The following is a 24,530-nucleotide window of genomic DNA, read 5'->3' as shown; positions in this document are numbered from 1 at the left end:
TTTAGGGGCTATTGAAACGTGGATTAGGTTAACGTCTTGTTGGATTTCGTCTAGCTGTAGACATGATTTTGTTTACATTCCGAATCCGCCGTCCAAAGATTGAGATTTGTTTGTCCACGCTTTTCTTGTCACGTCTAAAAAATGTAGATAAGGTTTTTTGCTAAGATCAAAATGACGTCTTGGTTACAAGAATGTTTTAATTAAAATAAGGCTAACAAGAGGTGTTGTAGGTACATAATATTTTTCGACTTTACTTTAGTTACGAAAGACCGAACAACTAAAATTTCTAAAGGATTTAAGGCATTTCTTCTCCATTCCGTATTCGTTTTTCCATCCTGTATACGATACTTACTAGCATCCTCAAAGTGTAATTATATTTGTAGGTGGTACTTTACAGAAAATGCTTGAATAATTTGAAAACTTAATCAAAATTGCTCTACAGTTTCCGATTAAAATGTATCCCATTAATCAAACTGCACTGATTAAACAATAGCTACTCGTTATCCAGGAAAAAAAACGAGTCAGCTGAAATTCAAATTAAGAAATTCTCCGTAACGTGCACTTTATAAAATCCAATAGGTTTAATGAAAGCAGAGTGGATTGGAGTTAATTTTCACTGAAGTAGCACAGTTTGACATTGGACCCTTTTTGTGTCTGTCCGATATTAAAGCCAGGTCTTGGCTTTACTTCAATTAGTGGAAATACGTGTGTTAACAGTTTTGGTTTGATTCAATGTTCTAGAATAGTCCGGGAGAACACACAATGCATTTGTGGGGTAAGAGAAGTGCAATAATTATTTTTTTCCAACTTTATGTTAAGTTACCTATAGTCCAATATAAAAATAAGGGACAAGCAAATATCTGCCCTGGCCGCAGTCGGGAAAATTTAGAACAGCAAACTCTGGTATAACTTATTGAATCTCGTGTAATTAGACACGGTAAAAATATTTATTATTTCGCCCAATATACGGGACAAAACGTTAATTAGCAACAATGTTATTTTATAGAAATTAATAAAACTTTCATTAAAAAAATAAAAACTTGTAGGTATCTTATTTTTTTAAGTTAGATATTAGTATTATATCTTGAGGCTTATAAATATATTGACACAAATGTACAAGATTGAGTCACACGCGGGTCGCAGCAATTCGCTTGGCTTCGAGGACTCAAGTAATTGAGTGTGAGCGAACGCAGCGTTTGGTAATGACATGATGATTTCTTAGAAGTTACAAGTTCATTAGCGTATAAATTAAATCTACGTTTGGTGGGGAAATCAGTTGCTTGTCACAGTTATTTGAATAACGTACCAACTTAAAACGTGCAGTAGCTAATGCCAATGTATTCCTTCCAATAGGTATTCATACCAAAGAAAATGAAAAAAGAAAAACTTGATTAAAAAGTAGGAAAATAAGTGAATAAAAAACACTGGCCATTGAGGCTGACGAGCTGAATATTATTCCTTTTTCAAAAAACGAAAAAGAAGGAGCTTCCAGCTCCCGAACTATGAGTTCGTTAGAGAGCGGCTCAAAGTTAGCCGCGAGGAACAATCACAATGGTCATCCGTATCATTCAAAATCGCCTGTCTCCTTACCACCAAACTATCGCTCTTACGCCCGTGCCATAAGGATAGTTCGCAAGACTTACAAAGGGGTGATAGGGGACAATGTACGGTGAATGGCGTAGTTTCGGCCCCACTATGTGTGATCCCTCAATTGTTCGAGGTGTCGACTAAACGAAAATGTTTCACGTTGCGGTGACAGGCTCGGGGAAAAGGTGACCTTTTGTGTTCTTAATTGTTTATTCACACGGTCGTCTGTCGACCGACAGACCCATTGTACGCCATAATTCATAGGAAGTGATTTAATGGATAAATAACGCGGAAAATATAATCCTAGTTCCTGCTTTCATTAAAAAACGGTTTCGTGCATATCGTTTTATGTCCATCCCATTTGTAGTCAACAGTGGTACTACTCAGAAAAGCAGAGAAAATACAGGTAAAATAAACAAATACAAACTATTTTTGATTTCAGCGTAAAGTTCATGTTATTAGCATGGTTTCATATTTATTATAACACGTTTTTAGTATAGTTTTTTTTTCATCTCTGAAGTGAAACGCGTGGCGGTGTGACGTAAAGTTTTTAGTGCACCATTACATCTTACAGTGATGGCACTTCTTAACAACTTTAATTAGCTCTGTTCCTACTTCGGCAGCCAGGTTTTATTTTATGGCACAAAGTTATTATTGCGCGATGTCTCGGAATACTAATTAAACAGTGACGCCTACCTTGAAGTGTTTTTAACAGATGAAAGTCTTAGGGTCTGTTCCACAATGTCTGGTTAGTGGCTACCTGACGGATAAAATACGTACTGTCACTCTCTGTTATTATTTTTTAGACAGTGACAGTATGTATTTTATCCGACAGGTAACCACTAACCAGACATTGTGGAACAGGCCCTTAGCATAATGTATTATTATTACTTGCGTTTTCAGTGAGTTTTGATATGCTTTTAAAAGTTTTTCCATGAGAATACCGGGATTAAAAGTAGCCTATGTGATACTCTAATGTTAGCTGTTCCAAATCTGCTCAGTGGTTTGGTGCCAAGTTTAGTGTTTGTTATTCTTTCACTCACTAAACTGCGTTTACCTGTACAAAATGTATTTGTATATTATGTGTATTGAATGTGATGGTAGGTATACAGTACAATAATTCTACATGCCTGCTCACTTTCATATTATACATACATAACTTCTCATGATTCTTTGCCTGAAATTCGTAGAAATTTCAACTCGTTTCCTTTGAAATAAACGCTATATCGGATAAAAGAGTTTCATTAAGGAAATCGAATAAGTATCGGTAAGGCACGTAAATGAATAATGGTGGCAATCAGCTAACCGCTGCCACTCATCGCGGATATATCCGAAGCGGGTTTTATTATGCGGTTATGGATCTTTCGTCGGGGTAAAGGTCCGTTCACATCACACGGCCCGGATTTATTTAATCTTTTATTGCACAATATACATAAGTACCTAATTATGTACATTCAGGTGGACTTAATGCTTAAACTATTTTCTACCGGTCAACCTGCGGATCGGAAGGAACAGATTTTTATCGCGTTAGATATAGAACCTTGACCTTTAGCAACAAGGTGTATTATTGCATGTGTACATCATATTTTAATATACAGGGTGTTACAAATGTTGTATACTAAGCCTGTGAGTTAGATAGGGTGTGACACACGGGGTCATACTACTCATACTGAACAACTTTTGTTTTACTTTTTTTACGAAAAAATATCGTTTGTACGATTTAGTAATTTAAAAAGAAAAATCTGCTGCCCTCTCCGACCCAGTCTGTGAGAACGAACCCTTACTCGTCAGGATAAAAAAAAGAAAATGATGACGTCAGTGAAAGCTTCAAAACAAAGAACAATTTCGTAAAATTTTCATGTCAGATGATGGAGCGGGAAGCGGGGAAGTGTATTAATTACTGCGAAGTTACTGTTTGAGCGATTGCCTCTGACTGTTGCTAATTTAAATGAGCTTTCTTAGAGCCTATTGGTAATTGTTTTCTGGGCAGAAATATATTTTTTATATTTATTATTATGATGCAATGTACGTACTTCACTTTGATTTTGAAAGTGGTATTTATATGTTGTGAAATGATGATATTAATACAAATTAATAGTTGACGTTGTACGGGTACATTTTTGTAGCTTTAATAATAATAATATGTGGGGCCAGCTCACACACGGCCATCCGACCCCAAACTAGGAAGAGCTTGTAATTTGGGTATCGGACAGCTGATATATCTACACAAAAACATGGATAGATACATATTATAAATGATAATACATATTATTTATAAATATCAACACCCCAGACACGAGTACAAATATCTGTTTTTAAACAAATATCTGCCCCAGCCGGGAATCGAACACTAACCACTACACCATTCGGTCGTCGTCGAGTTTGATTAATACTAAGATCTAGTAGGTATGTGTGTACATTATAAATTAATTACTGGTGTCTCATAGATTAATTTTAAATTATTCTTACATAAATGTACCTACGTCTATCTTTTATTTCATGATGAATGTTTAGGTATGTTGAGGTGCGACGATTTAAATTAAAAGTCCGAACTCCAAAATAATATGTACAGTTTATTAACGTCACACTAACACACACAGAAAATATCGAAAGATAGAATAGAAGGAGTGAAAGAAGAAAGCACAAATAGTTTTTAGATAAGTTAACGAACAGTTTTTACACAAGATACACGAAACACGAACAGTCAATAGTCCTTATCACAAAGGCATACGGTTGATATTCGCGTAACAGGCGAGAGCGCAAACAAATAATGTAATAGCCGCGGAAGTGTAGTTCACGACTGGCAACTGATGCGCGCTTGCTCGCGCGCACAGTATTCGCGGGTAAGCGCATAATAAAAACGGCAAAGTGTGTATCACATTTTTAACCACTGACAACAAAAATAAGGTGTTATAATTTTGTCGTGTATTTGTGTGTAGGTAATTATGATATAAATAGATAATGTTTTGTATAATATAATAATATAGGTGTAGGTATATAAATAGGTATTTTTAGATTATAATTTTATTTCTTATTTTGTATAGTGTAAGTGTAAATATTTGTAATAGGTAAATAATTAAATATAATAATATATATATATTTATGTGTGGTGAGTACGCCACAAATGAATTCACTACATTTTATAATATACTTAAATCGTTTTACTAAACGCTTTCTCTTCTTGTCACGATTTCTTTTTCCATCCTGTATAAATGATTTAAAGGAATAACTGCTCTTCAAAACAATGACCCTAGATTAGACCTGAATGTTAGGTAATTGTTGATGAATTCAGTCTAAATTCTGGTCACGTTTGTGTGTTTAATGTAATCCCAGGCCGCGCTTTCATTTGGAAATAAAGATAAATTAAAGCCACAATTAAAATGGGCCTCTGGGACTCCAGCCTAATTATATTACAGGAAACAAACTGATCTGTGAAATTGATAATGAAAAGGTACAGCAGAACTCGCGTAAAGGTCACCTGTTTCGGGATTATAGCGTTTTAAATCCGTGAGCCATAAGAGTGAAAGTCAAACGGAAAAATTATAAGTTATATGTGCCCAACTGTTGGGAAAATATCTGGCTCGAGAAACGTTTTCTGGAGTTTTAAATAGCTCCCTAGTTACCTGGCTGGGTTACGCGTGTATTGAAATGTGAACTTATGCTCTCTGGATAAGTAAATAGGACCAAGATAATTTAATTTGTGAAAACCTTTACAAAAAAACTATAATATAATGGGTAGCAATAAAACGAGTGACTGTAAATTACAGTTCTAAGTGTCAAAATTAATTAATTTGGGTTATAGAATTACTAAGTGAGCGACTGACTGCGAGTGACGAGAAATCAACAGAACAGCAACTTACAAACATTAATTTGAGTTACTTAAAATACAAAATGAGCAGCTTCATAATATTTGAGCGACCTAATATTTGTTCGAGTGTCAACGTTACGTCCTGCATTTTTTTCAATATTTGGCAAATGTATTTTTTATACTGAGCGGCATTTTATCTTAAATGAAGTGTTTCCAATACAAAAACCACTTTGAAAAATACACTAATGAGCAGAGCATAATGAACTCACATTTAAAAAATAAAAATAATATGAAATAACTATTTGAAGAAACACTATTCTATTAGTTGAGAAATTTTATTATTGAAATATAAGGGTAATTAAATAAAACAATGTACTCCGTAAAAATAAAGTAATATGCATGCATTTATTTCAATCAAATGAACAAAAAATAAAATAAGACGCTTCAGTCAACTAAAAAAAACTTCTTATTAATACTAGGAATCATTTATAGGTATGAGGAGCCCTACTACAACTCACCTGACTGCAACGATTTGTCGCCCCGCCCCCATTCGAATTCGCGCGCATTTAAAAATCTGTAGTTTTCATTAAAAAAGCGTATCAAAATAAAAAAACATAAACCCTGAAATAGAATATCAGTAACCAATAATCATTAAAAAAGCAGCATACAAAACTTTACACAAAGTTAACTTTTTAGTAGTTCGCTAAGTATAACCTCACTTAGAAAAATCGAATCTATCTTAATATTGAAGTTGCCCTCTTTGTATTTCCAGTCGCTCACTTAGTAATTAAGTCGCTCGTATAAAATTTTAATATCTGAAATTGATTTATCACAATCCACTTTTTGTAAGCTCGTTCTGGATTTTATTATAAATCAATATTCGTCGTCAGTTTAGTTAATTTTTCGCTAACTCAAATTCATACCGCTCAAGTTATTAAAACAGTATGTCATCATCAGTCGCAAAGTTTTTTTTTGTTCGCTCGTTTTATAATTCCCCTAATATAATTATATTACTTAACCTGTATAACGGTTGCTGTATGCTGCCTTATCTAGATGAGTATTTAAGAATTTATTCGAAATATAACATTAATTAATTAATTAATATTATATTTCGAATAATTAATTATATTATATATTTCGGTAATTTTTGACAGTGTAGGTATTTGCCAAAACTACGTCCAACTTAGTCCTACAGCTACTAGCAAGCACCCACTCGTACTTATTGTGAAATCGAAACTACGATTGCATTCAGATTTATAGGTTTTAGTTTAGTGCTTAATTGTAGGTTCTCTTTCACACCTACGCGATCTGATAAAGTTACTAACTATCGAATTTCATTCTCGTATTTCATAGAATTTCAAGCTTTGCAAGTTTAGATAAAAATCATGTTGTTAATTCCAGAGAGTGACGAAATGTTTCTTATGCCTCCAAATATAGGTATCATGTATGTAGGTATTTGGGCCTAGTGTAACTGCCTCTGTGGTCTAGTGGTAGAAGCTTCGCTTCATGACCCAGAGGTCCCGGGTTCGATTCCCGGGTGGGACCATCAATTTGTGTTTCAAAAATTGTGGTTCTAAGTTTGGTTAGGACATAGAAGGCTGATCACCTGATGTCCGAAACAGTGAAATGATCCATGCTGTCGGATGGGCATGTAAAGCAGTCGGTCCTGCGCCTAGCTCTCTCCAGTCGTGTCGGTCAATCCGTCCCATTGGGTTATGAGAGTGATGGAACAGAGAGTGCTCCTGTGTACTGCGCACACACTTGGGCACTATAATCTACTCCTGCGTAGATGGCTGATCTCAATTGAGATTGGCCGCCGTGGTCGAAATTCGGCTAGGAGGACATTAGGTATTTGGGCAAATATATTATGGCTTTTAGGCTAGCATTTGATCCCTGAAACATAAACGCATTAGGGGAAATACAATTATTTATTAACAACTTAAGTACTTAATTATTATTATTAACGCACTATTCAGAAAATTGACAATTTAAAGATAATTTCAGGGTAATTGTTTATTTTGGAATTGGATGGCGTGCAGACTTGAATTGTACAAACGTTTATCTACAAATTACACAATCTATTGTGACTTCAATTACTACAAACACTAAATTGCCAACTTTTTTGGGTTGATTCATTTTCAACATAAGTATAAGAATAATAAATATGGCTCTATCTCGGTATCTCTCAATCGTGTGAATTTCTAACACCACATATTCAATCAGTTATACTTTAATACGTATGTCTACAATCATACTATCATAGTACACCTACATCTGTAACTGGTAAGAGATTATTTCAAAGATAGATCGGTGGCCTATTTCGCTCCACTCCGATGGAGCCATTTAAACAAAACAGATGCCTTCTATTGCTCTCATAATTGTGGCCATTGATGTCCAGATTGCCCACTTGAGTATCGCAAATCGATACCGTATTGTCACATGAACATTATTAATTTTATATATAGGTCTCGATTTTCTAAGGGCTTCAATTGGTACTAGAGGTATTGGTTTCAGAGGTACCTACCAAAACCTAAAAAAAACATATTTTGTGTTTCTAAGTTTGGGTTGAACTTAAATCAGAAAATTCTTTATCTTAGCGTGTTGGTAAAAAGTTGAAAACGACTTATTTGACTGACTAATACTTTAACACGGTGACAATACTAGTCAATTATCGAGCATTTGAATGATCAGATGTTGAACAAAACCAATCTGCAATTCTGACTGTTAATAGCTACTATTAGCTACCTATTCACTTTGACAACCGATAACATCTAATTTTCTATTAGCATCTACTTGCAGCTGGTTTACTGCCACTCTGCATAGTTTTAACAGAATATCGTAATGGTAGGAACACTACACATACTTTATCACGAATCATCATCATCAGCCTATAGCAGTCCACTGCTCGACGTAGGCCTCTCCCAAAGCACGCCACTGGATGCGATCTTTAGCTTTCCATATCCAATCATAACCAGCCACCTTTCGCAAGTCGTCACCCCATCTAGCCGGAGGGCGTCCCACACTATGTTTGCCTAGTCGCGGCTTTCACTCCAGAACACGTTTACCCCATCGGCAATCGGTTCTTCGACAGATGTGACCAGCCCCCTGCCACTTAAGCTTACTAACTCGGTGAGCTATGTCGGTGACTTTAGATCTCTGTCGGATTACTTCGTTCCGGATGCGATCTTTCAGAGAGACTCCAAGCATAGCTCTTTCCATAGCTCGCTGTGGCCTTCAGTTTGTGAACCAGTCCCACTGTAAGTGTCCACGTTATCACGAATAGGTCCATAATAATTTCGCACAACGGATTTCTAAAGCCAGTGACTAGGTGATAAAGCTTTTTACAATCTATATTTGGATTTTTAAATGCGGCTTACTCTTTAGGTCATAAAGCTTATCGTGAAAATCCTTTTCGAAATACAAATCGGAAGTCGTAGCGAAAAACCGGTGGCTTCTACAGGATGTTCTGAAAGTTTTATAGTAAGCAGAAAAAGATCTCATTTTGACCTTTTAACACGACTTTAGAAATTTGATTTTTTTTAGGTATTTTCTTCTCTTTGATTTTGTCGGTGACGAGACATTTTTTTTAATAATTGGGAAATGTAACTATATAAGTCACTTACTTATGTTCAAGAATTTGAAGTGTTTTTTCCAAGAAATATCTAATTAATACTAACGGTTTATCCCGTCAAAGATAACACGGCTTGTCATTGTGAGCTATAGCTTTATGCTAAAGCTAACTAAATGTATACCATGATCTATGAGATTTACATCAAATCCCCTTAGTCATCAACCATGCGGTTAAACCCATGTCAATGTTATAAAAAAATGTGTCGAAACACGGTTTAGTAGAACTTTAGTACCTACCTATATCACCTGCTGAATGAATAAACTTTTAGAGCCTTACTATCAAACCTTAGATACAAGCTAAAACGTCAAATTTAGATTTAAACACCCAATAAACAAAGTTTTATTTTTTAACAGTAACACAGTAATTTTAAAAGTACAACTGCAAGTTTGCCTTTTCACTTCAAGACGTCAATTCCAATTCATCTCAGCCATTTGTTAGCAACAATGCAGTGACATAAACAACTCAGCATTCTGTGCTGTGGGTGTGCCAATAAAGACATTCCCAGCATACACTTTATACAGCTATAAAGGCACTTTTACACTAGCGCTAGCAAGCTGAAATATTCCCCTACCTTGTTCCTCGTATATTTTACATACGACGGAGGAATGTTGTACTTTTCAGTGCAAAATTGTTGCGTTGCAATTCAGATATTAAAAGTTAGTGTGCAACAGATTTCATTTGTTAAAGTTGTATCATATGAGTTGACTACGACAGAACTAGTTTTTATTTACATTCTATTCTTTTCTATTTTCTGCAGGACTGTAAGTGCCTGGAGGGTTTCTTTACAACGAACGAACGAGAGTTGTCGTTCAATCGGTACGTTTAATACAACGAGATAGAGTCGCCGCTCACGCCGCAGCGCTCTGAAATTTAGTTTTTCGTCGTATTAAGTGACCCCCCAGCACTTGGCTCAATCAAATGAGAACCTTTTTGCATATTCCCTTAAAGTCTAAATTTCTTCCTAAGCTTGGACCCTGGCCCACAGCCGGTTGGTTCACGTACTAGAACTAGATGTTCCCTAACGATGTTTTTCTTCACCAACTTATTCTCAAGGCCGGGATTTGAACTCGCATCTCTCTCAGACTAAGTTACCATGAGCAAATCAATTAAATTCAATGTATATGGGCTTGTCAAAGACCCTAAATTTAGGCCTTCTTTCACAATGTCTGGTTAGTGGCTACCTGTAAGATAAAATACATGCTGTCACTGTCAAAAATAATAACAGAGAGTGACAGCACGTATTTTATCTCACAGCAGGTAGCCACTAACCAGACATTGTGAAACAAGGCCTTATTCTCTATTTGCAGCCAAATTATATTGGAAAAATCTAACGCCTTCCTACTACTTAGCTGGCCAGTTCCAACGGTTCTTTTATTCGTACACACTGACCCGTAACAAATCGCAGTAAAGTACCAATCTGGTTATTTATCGCCATTATCGTCTATTGGTGGAAAGTTACCCTAAATTGCCACTCGTGGTCGTGATCCGTAATGTCAGCGTAATTAGCTTAATTGTATTTTTCGTAAGAAGACAATTATACAAGGATCGTCTTAGTTAGTTTTAACTCAACATTTTTTTTCTGACTTTATTTTAAAATGTGCGTTAAGCCTTACTTATCGCCTTTAAAAAATCTACAAAATTTGTATCTGAATCGCAGAAGCATGCCCTACACTACGGTGATATATAAAGTGTACTCATAAGTACAAAATTATAAACACTCTACAATTTAAAGCGGTGCCATTATAAAGGTTAGTGTTATTAACTTGAAAGGGTCAGATCTGATAATAATAGAAACACACGTTACATTTTGTTTAAAGGATTTAAAAAAATAAATAAATATAATATATACATAACTTATACTCACGAGCAATGAAAAAGTTCCACTTGCCATTGACGTTCAATATGACACTGTTTTATTATTCGTCAGTATAGGTACTATGTTACCAGCGAAATACCTAAGGCGAAATATAACAGTTAATTTCCTAAAGATAGATGTACCACGCCGACATGCTCAAAATATTATGCTTACTTAATTTCAGACAGTTTATGCTTCCTAATACGCTATTGTTTAAATACACATATACCTAACTAATTCTTGAACGTGTTAATCGCTTTACCCAGTAATAGCGTAGCAAAATGAATAGCTAAGTGCCTATCTAATTGTTTTAAATGCTATTAGCAACAGTACCACCGCCGCGAGTCTGAGGTTAAAAACTAATTGTGAGTATTCCGAGGTGAACTGAAACGTTCATTTCAACACAACCGAGAGTTTTCCCAGCATTTTGTAAGATGAGCGAGCATTCAACCGGTATCTCGTTAGCCAGAACAAGGCACATCTATTACAAAGGATGTAGAGAATTCTAGAATACTCTAGAGCCGCGCTGTAAGGAAGAACAATGCAGTGGACAATAGGTTTTTCACTCTTTGTGCGTAGTTGACTTGTTGAGTTTCTTAGAGTAATATTTACGGATGGAATGGCGCAGCGGTTACTTCGCGAATTGAGTCTTAAAGGTCCCGGTTTCTATCCCCGGCTTGTCCTATTTTTTTTGTAATATGTAGTAGTGTATAATATAATTATAATTACAGATAGGTACTTGTTCCTGGGAGTTGTAGTGTCAGAAATTGGCGCCTTTATATTATATAGTGCGACTAAGGGAGCAGAAGTCCCAATAACTTAGAGCGTAGAAGTACCCAGAATGTAAAAATGGAAGTCAAATGAATCCTTACGACGCATGAGTTAACGCATTACTAAAAAGCATAGTACAGTGAAGTCTGCAATAGATAAGGCCGGGGTCTCCTATTTACGCCGAAGGGCGCGTCCAGCGTCACGCCGTAGGCGGCGGGCGTCACAATGCTCACTATAGAAATGTACTGATGCGGTCTCCCTCACACGCCGACGTTGGCGCGTAGATGTAGTGAGTATCGTGACGCGGCCTACGGCGGTGACACTTGACGCGACCTACAGAGTAAATAGGAGACCCGGGCCTAAACTGTGATGTGAGGAAAGTGAAGTAGAAGAATGCGGCTAGTTCAACATAAAGCGAACTATTACCAACAGCTTGCGCCATGGTTTTATTTGAATTAGTTTGTTCAGCAGGCGTGTTATCGGTTAACAAACTGACACGACTTTATTAGTAGTATGTAACTTTAGAATAAAATCATCTTAACTGCAGCAGTGCATTAGATTGTATTGAGATTTACCTTTGTGTTTACTAGAATGTATAGTAATATTTTAGTTTGTAAAAAAGGTGTATTTTTATGTCATCATAATAATCGTCCATAGCTACCAAAAGACCTGTAGTAATAATGGTAAGTTGCTTACGAAAAACCTAATTTACCTGAAATAAATAAATAACAAACCTACCCAATTTGCAAAACGAAAGGATTGTTTTTATTCTCTTTGTAACAAAACAACAGTTGAACCAGGAAAACGGGGATATTAAGCGCAAACAAATAATTGGCCGAAAGTAATTTGAATTGACGAATCGTGTAAAAGTTATACATATTTTTATAAAAAAAGGATGCATCCAAGGTTGGTGTTGGATGAGAGGCCTTCGGGCGGCTTGAAAACATCTGACAGTCGGGTTGCCCACTTACCCGACAACTCTCTCAGCACAAGCTTGCTTGTGTTGGGGTCCACCAACCCGCACTTGGCCAGCGTAGTGGACTAGGCCTAAACTCTTCCTTCGTTGGAAGGAGATCCGTGCCCCAGCAGTGGGGACAACGTAATGGTTCGTGATGATGATGATGATGATTAATAATTTGGACCCTAGCCTATTTATATATATGTATATTTAATATAATTTAATATATTTAAACGAATTATAAGCAGAATCTGAACAATTCTCACAATCTTTCACCATATTTCAATTTACCTCTAGCCCGATTGCCAGAACTTAATGGAAATTATATGTCTTAAATGTGGGCAGAAACGATCTCGGAAATCGTTTACGTGAAGAAAAGGAATTAAAATTTCATAAAGCAATATTTTCCGTGCAGGAAACTGGAAGGTTTCTTGTGGATTTGTCGGAAATCTCACGGGCACATGATGAGGGGAGCGGGTTTAACGAAGTGGTTTCTGGAAGAAATAGAATTAGGTGAAATAAAAATTGTAGGTAGGTACATAAAAATTGTATTACGCATTTTTAGTAAAAAGACGATAATTTATTGTTCGATAACAATAAATTATCGTCTTTTTACTAAAAATGCGTAATACAATTTTTATGTACCTACCTACAATTTTTATTTCTGTTGATTTAGCAAAATAATATAGGTAGATATTTATATAATTATCATATAAGTATACATAAATAATTTACTTATTGCTAAATTATATAAATAATATTGTGTATGAAGGTAAATCAGGTTTAAAAAAACTTTTACGGGGTGACTACTTACTAGTTAATAATACTAAACTTATAACTTAAAACTTAGTGCTACCATTAAAGTAGTTCACACGACTTTTCTCGTAGTTTTGAACCTTTTTTTTGCTTAAATCTTCAAAATGTCAAGGTTCTAAATTTCAGAAGCCGAAGGCGAAAACTTTTTACTTAGTAAATTTGAGGCCCACGTATGCGTCCATTTCACATGGTTGTGTTTTAAAAGTACTTAGGTAGGTACCTACCCGTATTTTAAGGGTTCCGTAGCGTAGTCTACTAGGAACCCTTATAGTTTCATGATGTCTTGTCTGTCCGTCTGTCCTGGCTCGTTCTCCGCCGTTTCTACACCGATTGCCACAAAAATTGGTGGAGAGATTATATATACCGATAAGGTCAACCGGGGCCAAGTCGCCTACGGGGCTAATGCCTCGAATCCATTTATCTTCCGAACCGCATACTTTAGAACTACTGGAGTCATCTGCTATCTATCTTTAGAACTCAAAATTTTACCACTGACCAATAGATGTCGTATCCGGGTTAATTTTCTTAAATAATCTGCCATTTTAATTTTTTCACCTCTTTCGGCCACCTCCGGTTTCCTGACACGTTTTTTTGAATCGTTCCAAATGTGTGTTTGTTTAAAAGAATCTATGTTTCCTAACTGTAAATACTGTTATTGTTTTGTTGCTTTACATATTGTTTTGATTATTTTTTTGAAATAACGTAAGATTTGGACACAATATGCAACTAAAAATTGCAGGTTTAGCTTTTTTTTGGGATAAATGCCTCTTGGCTGATGGGGTTATTGCCTCTATTGCGGCGCAATAGCCCCATTTTCAGAGGTTCTAAACATTATAGGTATGTTGATGACAAATGTATTTTATACACTTACGAGCAATGAAAAAGTTCCAGTGACATTAGCACCAAATTACCCCTAAACGAAAAATACTAGGCTAATGACGCCTTCTGCAATATTGAACAACATTTAACGGCGTATCAGAATTAACATTCATCCCACTTGTTTTTAAAACTCTTAATAGTTTTGTAATGATTAAAATTCCGTCAGACTTTAAAATGGTATACAAACTTACTAAATTAAAGTTATGGTTTGATTGCAAATTATAAAAAATATGCCCTTGTATGCTTTTATACTGTATTTTAATTTGTCATGGAAGTATTTCTACCTTTTTAATTCCAATAAAATATTCATAAATAAAATGTTGAGCACCCCTGGAATCTTGGATGGGGTAAATGCCACTACAAGAAATTAGGGTATGTAGGCGCCATAGCCCCGAAAATTTTTGATCAACTGGTTCTCCTTAACTACAAGAAATATTTAGTTTACAAGCTAATAATTAGCTACGTTAATAGTAATTCTATAAATTATATCTACTTAAGCTTGTAAAAAGCTCTTCCAAGCACACAAAACTAGTGAAAGAGGCATTAGCCCCACTAAGGGTTATTGCGCCTAATTTTTTTTTGTAGAAACGTCATTTATACGTAGAAGATATTTAAAATTCTACAAAATTGCATGAAAATATGAAACTAGATAAAATTTCCTAATATGTATGACAAGTTATAGCTTAAAAGGGCGTAGGTATAGTCTGTTTGTTATGATCAAATGAATATGAAAGACAAAGTATTGTGGCGCAATGGCCCCGGTTGACCTTAATTAAAAAAAAATATTTGAAATTATCAAAAAATAATTATTTTGTACCGCCCATACAGCGAAAACTTAATTCGAAAAAATAATACTTATCCCATCGTGTAAGGTATCGTTAAAAGGTATCTTTTTGTATTTAACAACGAAAATTGCCTAAAACCATGTGAACCAAACCCCCCAGTCTCGAGATACATTAATACAAAGTTAAAATAAGAGCGTCCCCACGCCCCAACCGTAAGTCGAATTTAGAACAAATCATTTTACATAATTATTTTGACTATCATAATCGGCCACTGGTACAACTGCGGTTATTAGGTATATAGTAATTTTTGCCTTTCAACTTTTTTACAGCAGCAATAATCATGTCATTATTTATTCTTGTTTCAGGACCCCCTACAAACGGACGAAGGAAACGAAATCTCGAGAGGAATAAATCGGAAGGTAAAACATTTACACCATTTAATTAATTTTATAATCTGCCGGCTTCCCCAAATGAAGGATAAGCCTCGAAGTCGGTCGCTGAAGTAAACTAATTAGGAATTAAATAAGAAAGCCGCCAAAGAAACTTATTATAAAGTACGTAGAAATCTTACAAGGATTTGTATCACAGGTCGCGTAAATGCAAAGGCAAAATTTCTAATAATTCTTATATTTAAGTACCTGTTGTTTTATTTTTATACTAGTTGAAACGGTGTCTTAGGCCTAAGGCAACTTCCTAATAGATCGCAATCTTACGATTATCGCGAGTTCGCTTCACTACTTGTCGCAGGTACGATATGGAAAAAGTCTGATAATCGGAATTTGGAAATAAAATATTATGTCAGAGTGTGGGTTGAATGAGGATATGATAGAGGATAGGGAAAAATGGCGTGACATGACGCACAAAGCCGACCCTAAATAAGGACACCTAATACCCTGATTGCACCTACTGAGTAGAGTGGTGAGACAGTATCCTCGGTCGAACACTACTATACTACCAATTGAACGTGTGCTCGAGGATACTGTCTCGTCACTCTGCTCGGTAAGTGTTTTCAGAGTTTAAGGCTATGAAAAAGAAGAAGAAGAATTGGCATTTGCTTGCCTCTTTTACTTTTTAGGCCACCTACGACAAAAACGCACACAAACTCCTGAAAGTCGTGGTATGGCGTTTCACTAGACGAAGTTTTAAGTTAAAACGATTTTAGATTACAATTCTGAGTAAAGGGAGAGTGGCCAAGATCTGTCCGTCAGCAGGTTTGTTCTAATTAACTGTAAACTAGCTAGAGTGCGAAAATGTTTGAACAATGTGTATTTCTACGCACACAAGAAACGTTGATTGCCCTGCGGTCGTGTGAGCTGCCTTTGTGATACTAATCATGTGCATTAAATAAACTTCATAATTAAATGTTTTTATTAAAGCAAATTTAATAAAATATTGTAAAATGGTGTGATATTAATCATGTGCATAGAATAAACTTAATTTTTTTAATGAAAGCAGATGTGATATAATATTGTAAAATGGCAAATGTAAATTTGTAAGTTAATGTTTATTGAATACCTACATTTCTTTTAAGGGCTTGTTTCAAACTGCCTACGGATAATGGCTAAAAAGACATACCTAAGATAAAAGACATGATGTCGCTCTCTGTAATTACAAAAATGTTTTAGAAAGTGAGAGTGTGTGTGTATTTTATCCCACAGGTGTCATTATCCAGACATTGTGAAACATGCTTCTTAGTCTCATTTCACTAAAATGCGTGTAAACATTAGCGTCATATCGCAAGAAAGTATTTTGTAACATTCCTAGACAACTTACATGTTTATTATCTTAACAAATTTGAGTAATCATCTGATAAGATACGGAACGAAGCCCAAAATAAATCTGTAAGTTCATATAAAATCTGGAACGTTGTGAAGCAATATGGTATACCACGTGCCCTATTTAATATTTTTGATATACTTACTTAACATCTTTAAATATTCAGGTTAATGTATCGTAGTGTGTGGCCGATAAAGAAATTAGGGCGTGTTTTATGAGGTGATATCAATTAATTTAAAGTGTATACGTGTCGTAAAATGCATTGAACCGAATAATACAATGTTATCTATTGGATTCCTTAAGCAAATGTGATGCTATTTTTAATTAAAAAACGCCTGTAATATGTAAAAAATATGATAGAAGAGGCCGTATTAAATTTGCGTTCTTTCCCTTCGCGTTTTACCGTGAAACTCACCTGAAATTTGAAGGTATGATTAGGTTTAATCTAAAAGAACCTTCAAAGCCAACCATGATTTCGTTCATCAAGTAAAAAGCTTTCAAATTGTAATCTGAGCGACTTAATATTTATGTTCCAACTTCATTTCATCAGGTAACATTAAACCTTTTAAAGTAATAAAGTTACCTGTTACACAGCGGCGAAGTAAATAAGTATGCATATTTTATGTATTTATGGGCTCCTATGGGATTATTTTTCAATATTAATAATTGTAAGTAGGTGGTAGTGCGTGCTGGTAGGGTGGTGGACAGAGAAAAAAACACTACGTTGGTGCAAGTAATTAATTTTTTTTCCAACGTGCATACAGACATTCTAAATGGAACTTTTTAAATATATTTATTTGAATTGAATGTTGTGGAATACTATTTTACAAGTAGGTACGTCACAGGTTACCGAGTATGCTTCAAGAAACTCACAATGTAAAAGTTAGGACTAAGTAAGTGTTTATAAGTTGAAGAATGTATTTTCTTAGAAAATGCAAAGCAACTTACTATCAGCTAACTTTTTAGTAGTAGTTATTATGATAAATTTTATAGTCACTCTGCAATCTGCTTTAGTCTTTAAACAAAAACTTATTTAACTCGCTCTAAAAAATAAAAGCCTTTATACATTTTCCTATTTATGTTAATTATAACACACATACATACAAATGCTCACGACTGTAATCCCCGAAGGGGTGGTCAGAGATTTCAAACTGTTCGCGGTATATTTGTTTTTTAATGAGTAATGTAAATAATTATAATTAGGTAGGTACTATCGTTATTTCAAGTTTAATAATCTACTTCTTTTTACCCATAGTATTTGTTAAGAAAATAGTGAGACAAAAACGGACTTCCAATCATTTGGTAACAAAAGGCAGCAAGACGATAGATCATCATCTCAAGTTGCAATTAATCCCAATCTAAAATCGTCCTTTTATCCATAGCCGTTGCTTTTATTAATTAAAGTAAATATAAATTTAATTTCATGAAATTTATGTATTTTATTTTAATGACGACCGAATGGCGTAGTGGTTAGTGACCCTGACTACTGAGTTGATGGTCCCGGGTTCGATTCCCGGCTGGGGCAGATATTTGTTTAAACACAGATATTTGTTCTCGGGTCTTGGATGTGCCCGTAAAATGGCAATAGGCTCGCCCCCTATTACATTGGGACGAACTTAACACTCTGGCGAAAAGTGGGTGCAGCAATGCACCTCTGCCTACCCCGCAAGGGAGTACCTACATTAGTACAAGGCGTGAGTGCGTGTTTATTTTAATTACTTACCTAATTCTTTATTTATAGATTTAAAATAAAAAATGTTTTAAACGTTAGGAATTTATGAAAATATTTTACGTATGTATAAATTTGCATTCCACGGTCTGACTATAATAACTAAAACATTTTGAGCGTGGCTATCTATAAAATACCGTTTCGAATTCCCATTAAACCTGAATGTAAATTTTTGAGGTAATCTGGGGGCACGGCAGTGTCCCCACCAAGTCGAGCAAAAACGCGGCACGGCCGTACCATCCTTTTCTCGAAGCAATTCAGGCCATTTTCGACCCCCTGTAACTTCGTTGTGGATAAAAGTAGAAGACTGAATTTTCAATAACCATGCAGGCATTGTAAAGACACGGTATATTTCAAATTTCATTCAATTTGAACCAGTAGTTTTAGAATTATAACGGGTGAAAGTTTCTTAATTTTGTCACTGACTCACTCACTCACTCACTCACTCACCGATCATAAAAATTCTAATGCACTTCTAGCAGAGATAGAAGCTTCAAATTTGGAATATAAGTAGTGTTTGGTGTATGAACCAAGGAAAAAATAAAATATTTTACTGTCCGTAGGTAGGTAATCCATCCTTTGCGGATTTAATTTGCATGACGCGAATCTAAAATATTTGGGGGCACTGTAGTGTCCCCACCAACTCGAGTAAAATTTTTCAATTTTGATTCAGTTTTCTAGATAGGTACATAACTGCTTAAATAATTTCATAATCACATATCCCAAGTAAATATAGGCGCACGGTAGTGCCCCTGCCAAATCGAGCAAAAGATTCGCGTCATGCAAATTAAATCCGCAAAGGATGGATTACCTACCTACGGACAAATTACATCAGGCTACCAGTGCTACCACTTATAGTCAAATTTTGTTAATGTACAATGACCTTTGTGTATTGGAAACTAAGGTTGAAATTTAATTAGGGAAATTTGATGCAGTACGAATAATCAAAGTTACGTTTAAAATTGATTACGTACATTACGTAGCCAAAAATAAAGATTCTTGTTTTTTAGCTTAAGTTTGCGATTTATGTAGGTAGGCAACCTACCAAACTAAGTTAAACCTACGTATACCTAGAAGGTACCGAAAAGAAAAAAAAGTAGAACTGTCTACAAAATACAAAAAGAAATGAGATCCCATCAAAAACAATACTTGTCAAAAAAAACCAAGTCTCGTAACTCAGTTGTTCTACGGTAAAAAGTTGTGAGATCCATGTAATACCAAGTCTTATCCACGCACGCATCTCAATCTTAAAAATATTTAATGTTTTATATAAATATATTGACTTGGTCATCGCACTAAATAATTTAATTAACACGTGTTTCCATGGGATATTCTTTTCTAATGAAACATCAATGCTAAAAAAATATAACTAGTTCCTAAGTAGTACTTAGCTTGTATCAATATATTCTGAATTTATACACAATTTTTATGCGACCAACATCAACCATATCCTACGAGTTTACGGACAGTATACACATGAGTATATTTACTTACAATATGAATACAAAAAACATAATATAATGACAAATCGCCTGCCACAATCCAGCCCCTCAGATTCCCCGATAACGCAGAGAAAAGCCAGTTGCGTAAGCCGCAACATTTTCTAAGCAAATCGTGCATAAGAGAGAAATGCGGACACATAACAATATTCATACTGGCATCCTGTATTCCCTTTCAGCGATCCCAATATGATATCTATTTCTATATTGAGGATTCCATGGGTAGGCGCCGCCGCGACGCCCGGGCTCTCTTCATATTCTTGGCAAGGAGCGAAGTATTTACACTGCCAAAAATGTGAGAAACGTAATTCTTTAAGATATTGCTAATCCATTGTTTTGTGTTATTGAAGTAACCCGTTGGGCCAGCAGCCCAATTTTCTACGATAAGTGAAATAAAAACGTGTTTGGACAGTTGGGGCCTGAGTCAAAATTATTGTTACTACTCTTATTTATGTATTTTACTTTTTTAACAGGATTATGGTTCGGTATCTAAAAGTACACTCACTTACTCTATAAATAAAACTATTTTATAAAATAATTCTAAATACCTACATAGGTATTTTCATGCCTCCGTTTCCCGCTTTATGTAGTTCTAGGTTTAGTATTTTGTTATTATTTCATTTGTTTCGCTGTTCGCAGTAAGCTAGCTTTTGTGTTTCGGTTGAAGTTTTATTGGACTTGAGGTTAACCTTTGAAGTTTGTTCAAGTTAATTCAATTTGCACAATTCGAACAGGATTGAGAATACCTTCTATTATTGAGATAATATTTCTAACGCATAAGGTTAGGAAGAAGAAGATTGTAAATTGTCGTCATTGTACTCCATAAGCTTTCCATACGTAACATAAATTAACAAATATAATTACGTTTATCAACTCATGGTTGACGTCAAGAAATCAGTGATAAAATTTATAAATTAGGCGCCGTTTACGAAGCTGTCCCGTCCCATATTTATTTCAACAGCATTTATTTCGATGGACTTCCCATTTTTCCTCACCGAAAATGTCGATTGTCGGTCTATCTCATCCCATCCCATGCCCTCAATAATGCAAACGACATTCTTTCTTAGACCCTTTGTCATTTATGCGACAGATAATAAGGGCTTTCTCTTCACTCACTTCAATGAAATATTTAAGGGCGTCCTTATATCGATAGGAATGTATTTATGGCACCTATTTATCCATCCATTCAATAGGTAGGCTTAAAACTACTGCTGTGCCGAGAGTGCTGGGTTTGATCTACAGCCAGGGTATATATTTTTGTATTTTCTGGGGTCTTTTGTGCTATGTTTTAAATCGATGATAACATCTCCAAACTGCCTACCACGCGTGGAGATTATGGTGATAGCCCTCCAGGCCGTGGGAGCCACCCCTGCAGTCGACTATTAAAATATGAACTGACTGAAAAATATGCTTCAGTCTCAAATAAACTATCCTTGACCACCATTCCATAAGTAAGTAGGTACTTAAATAAATTACTTCTTAAAAACTCTAATGACAAATCAATGCGATGAATGCAAGCGGCGTACTTTCAAAACACAAAACAAAAGGAAAAGGAATAGATTCGGAGCTTAGAATTTTCATCCATAACTTGTATTGTTGTTTAATATTCATCGAGGATGCGCCATTAAACCTCTACGGATAGGAATGCGGGCGATTACAGGCCGCAGTTGAAAACTCAAACGGTTTGTACCGGGCCTTCATTAAAACGTTTTTCCCGGGAGGTATTTATTTATGTATGACGCCCTTGTCTTAGAAGCCAGCTTGTTCTTGAGAATTGCAAGTTTTAAATAGGTAATACCTAGTATATTTTATTCAGACAATGCGGACGTCGCTTACATTTTCAGCCGGTTGTGCTACTCTTTTGAACTTTGTATTATAGGTATATTATAATATTTGCGGTTTATAGCACCTAGTTTATAATATAAAGTACTTACAAAATTTAATTTTGATAAATGATATACCCTCGTTTTAATTCCGTTTAAATTTTATATTCCACGGACCATGATCTCCTCTGAATATGATACTCACAAGAGTTTTTTTCTACTTTTTTAAGCGTTATTTTGCAAGTGCGCGTTTTCATGTTTATTAAACTTTACACGAAGCGTCCGTAGTCGAGCGGGCCTCAGTGATCGTAACTGATCGCTGAGGTTAAGCAACAACTGACACGGTCAGCCATTGGATGGGTGACCAATTTCAAGTGGTGCTTTTCTGGACGCTTCCGTGCTTCGGACGGCACGTTAAGCCGTGGGTCCCGGTTGCTGCTTCGGCAGCAGTCGTTAAGCCTAGTCAGAGGCCTTCGGGCGGCTTGAAAACATCTGACAGTCGGGTTGCCCACTTACCCGACAACTCTCTCAGCACAAGCTTGCTTGTGTTGGGGTCCACCAACCCGCACTTGGCCAGCGTGGTGGACTAGGCCTAAACCCTTCCTTCATTGGAAGGAGACCCGTGCCCCAGCAGTGGGGACGTAATGGGTCGTGATGAAACTTCACACACTACCTATATTATATCTGTGCTTTTTGATAAGCGTTACAACATTATGGGATATATGATTTTTTATACTTAATGTCAATGCACACTACCGTCATCTGAAAGTCAGTGTCGCCACTGTGTATTTTCGATGTATACACACTATACATATACACTGAGTATCTTGTGGTTGGTGTCGCCGTGTATCCTTTTAAATTAAAATTAATCAGGCTAAATTTAAACATATTAATTTACTGACCTAGACATATAAATTTACTGGCCTAGCATCGTTAAAACTGTAACTGATCCTCTCAGGTAAATTTTATGGACGAAAATAGATCTGATTTGTGTTACTATACAAAATTTGTGTAAATGATTATATCAGATTTATTACGTTGTAACACAAAGCGTAAACAGACAGCTGTCAATCGATAAAATCTACTTGTAATTTAATACTATACAAATGTCAAAAATGGAATATGTTTCTTCGTCACTATTCTAATAACCTATACGAGTATGAACTTAAAAATCCTCGAAAATTATGGCAAAAGAGCCGAGCTATTGAACAACTGAGGTGATAAAACATGGCGAAGAAGCTTTCAGTGATATTACGTAATAAATAAAACAAACAACATCAGTTTCAGAAAGTATCGGAACTCAGTTTAAAAACTTAAGCATATTGTATTGGGATATATATTGTCTATTTCCTTTCTATGTGGTTGTCTGGAAGAGATTACTTTTAGTAATAAGGCCGCCGATTGTACTATTTCTTTTCTATGTTTGTGTAACTGTTTCTGTTTGTGTGCAATAAATAGTATTTTATCTTTTATCTTTATCTTATGTCGATTGACTAAGGTCTGTTTTTTCACCTTAGATACTAAATTGTCAGATTCTGAACGGTTCATCAACAGTCGATTGTCCCACGATTAAGTGACGTATCGTTCTATTGGCGGGACAATCGACTGTTGATGAACCGTTCAGAATCTGTTAATTTAGTATCTGGGATGAGATTAAAAAACAGACTTCAATAAAAACTATTATAGTCCAGGAATTTCATTTAACGTTTTGCTATGTAGATAGATACGATGCGAGAATCCCGCGAGATTTAGCTCAGCGCGTCAATGATTGGACTATTCCCATGCAATTATGAATGCACTTTCATTGCCTGCCCGCGCAGTATAGAAAGAACAGTCGATCAACAGATACGCTTTTATATGCCGATGTATACTGTACTTATATCGACGCGACGCTATGAACAAAACGAATAACTTAGAAAATATTAAAATCACTGAAAGTTCGTCTTATGAATACGGCTATATGCTTAGACAATTTGAAATACGGACCCGGATAGTAACCAGTAAGGCTGTTTTTAACATCAAGCGGATTTCATCACGCACACGGGATTCGTGCATATTCCACGCGTTACAATGAATATTTGTATAAACGCGTGCAGGGTAATACAGCGTGCGTGATCAAATCCGCATGCTGATAAAAACAACCCAATACATGCTGATTGAGTGACAAATCTTTTTCGTTCGTTTTTCGATTTAGATAGTGAGTATAGTGACCCGCTGACGTACCTAAAAATGCTTGACGCTGAGGCACGGTCGGCCTACTTCTGTATTTTTACTATGCCGCTAGCGTGCCGGTATCTATGTTAATACTGAACTCAATTGCTCTATTGTCTCAGTCAGCTTTGTTTATCTCATTGTTTTTGGTAACAGCGAGTGGGCCCAATCAATATTCTACTGCGGATCGCGATGAAAGCTAATTAAGTACTTTAATCAAGCAACAGAACAATGTATTTTTAATTAGGTAGAGTTAGTCACTTGATTACGTACATGCAGAAAAAGGGTTTAGATTTGTTTTAATTAAACTTGATTGAAATCTGTCAAGGGATTGCTTTTACCAACGACATTTTGAAGCTTAAATTAATCCCCATGCGAAGCAAAGCTCGCAAGGTACCTACT

The 24,530-nt window shown here is 35.7% G+C and overlaps 1 protein-coding gene across 2 annotated transcripts in view; it reads left to right on the top strand.

The window, feature by feature from the left end:
• The window catches only part of LOC119694119 (angiotensin-converting enzyme), a 156,482-nt gene that overhangs the window by 15,248 nt on the left and 116,704 nt on the right, over positions 1-24,530 (top strand). Inside the window, exons 2-3 of one of the 2 annotated variants that reach the window (XM_048621728.1) lie at positions 9,784-9,787; positions 15,456-15,509. The gene's annotated coding sequence lies outside the window, so the exon portion shown is untranslated. The remainder of the gene's footprint in view (positions 1-9,783; positions 9,788-15,455; positions 15,510-24,530) is intronic. The other variant, XM_038119719.2, reaches the window with a different exon arrangement.

The sequence above is a fragment of the Plutella xylostella genome, chromosome 6 (assembly GCF_932276165.1).
Source record: "Plutella xylostella chromosome 6, ilPluXylo3.1, whole genome shotgun sequence".
Taxonomy (NCBI): domain Eukaryota; kingdom Metazoa; phylum Arthropoda; class Insecta; order Lepidoptera; family Plutellidae; genus Plutella; species Plutella xylostella.
The sequence above is the reverse complement of the archived record's forward strand: the minus strand, read 5'-3'. Positions and strand labels throughout refer to the sequence as shown.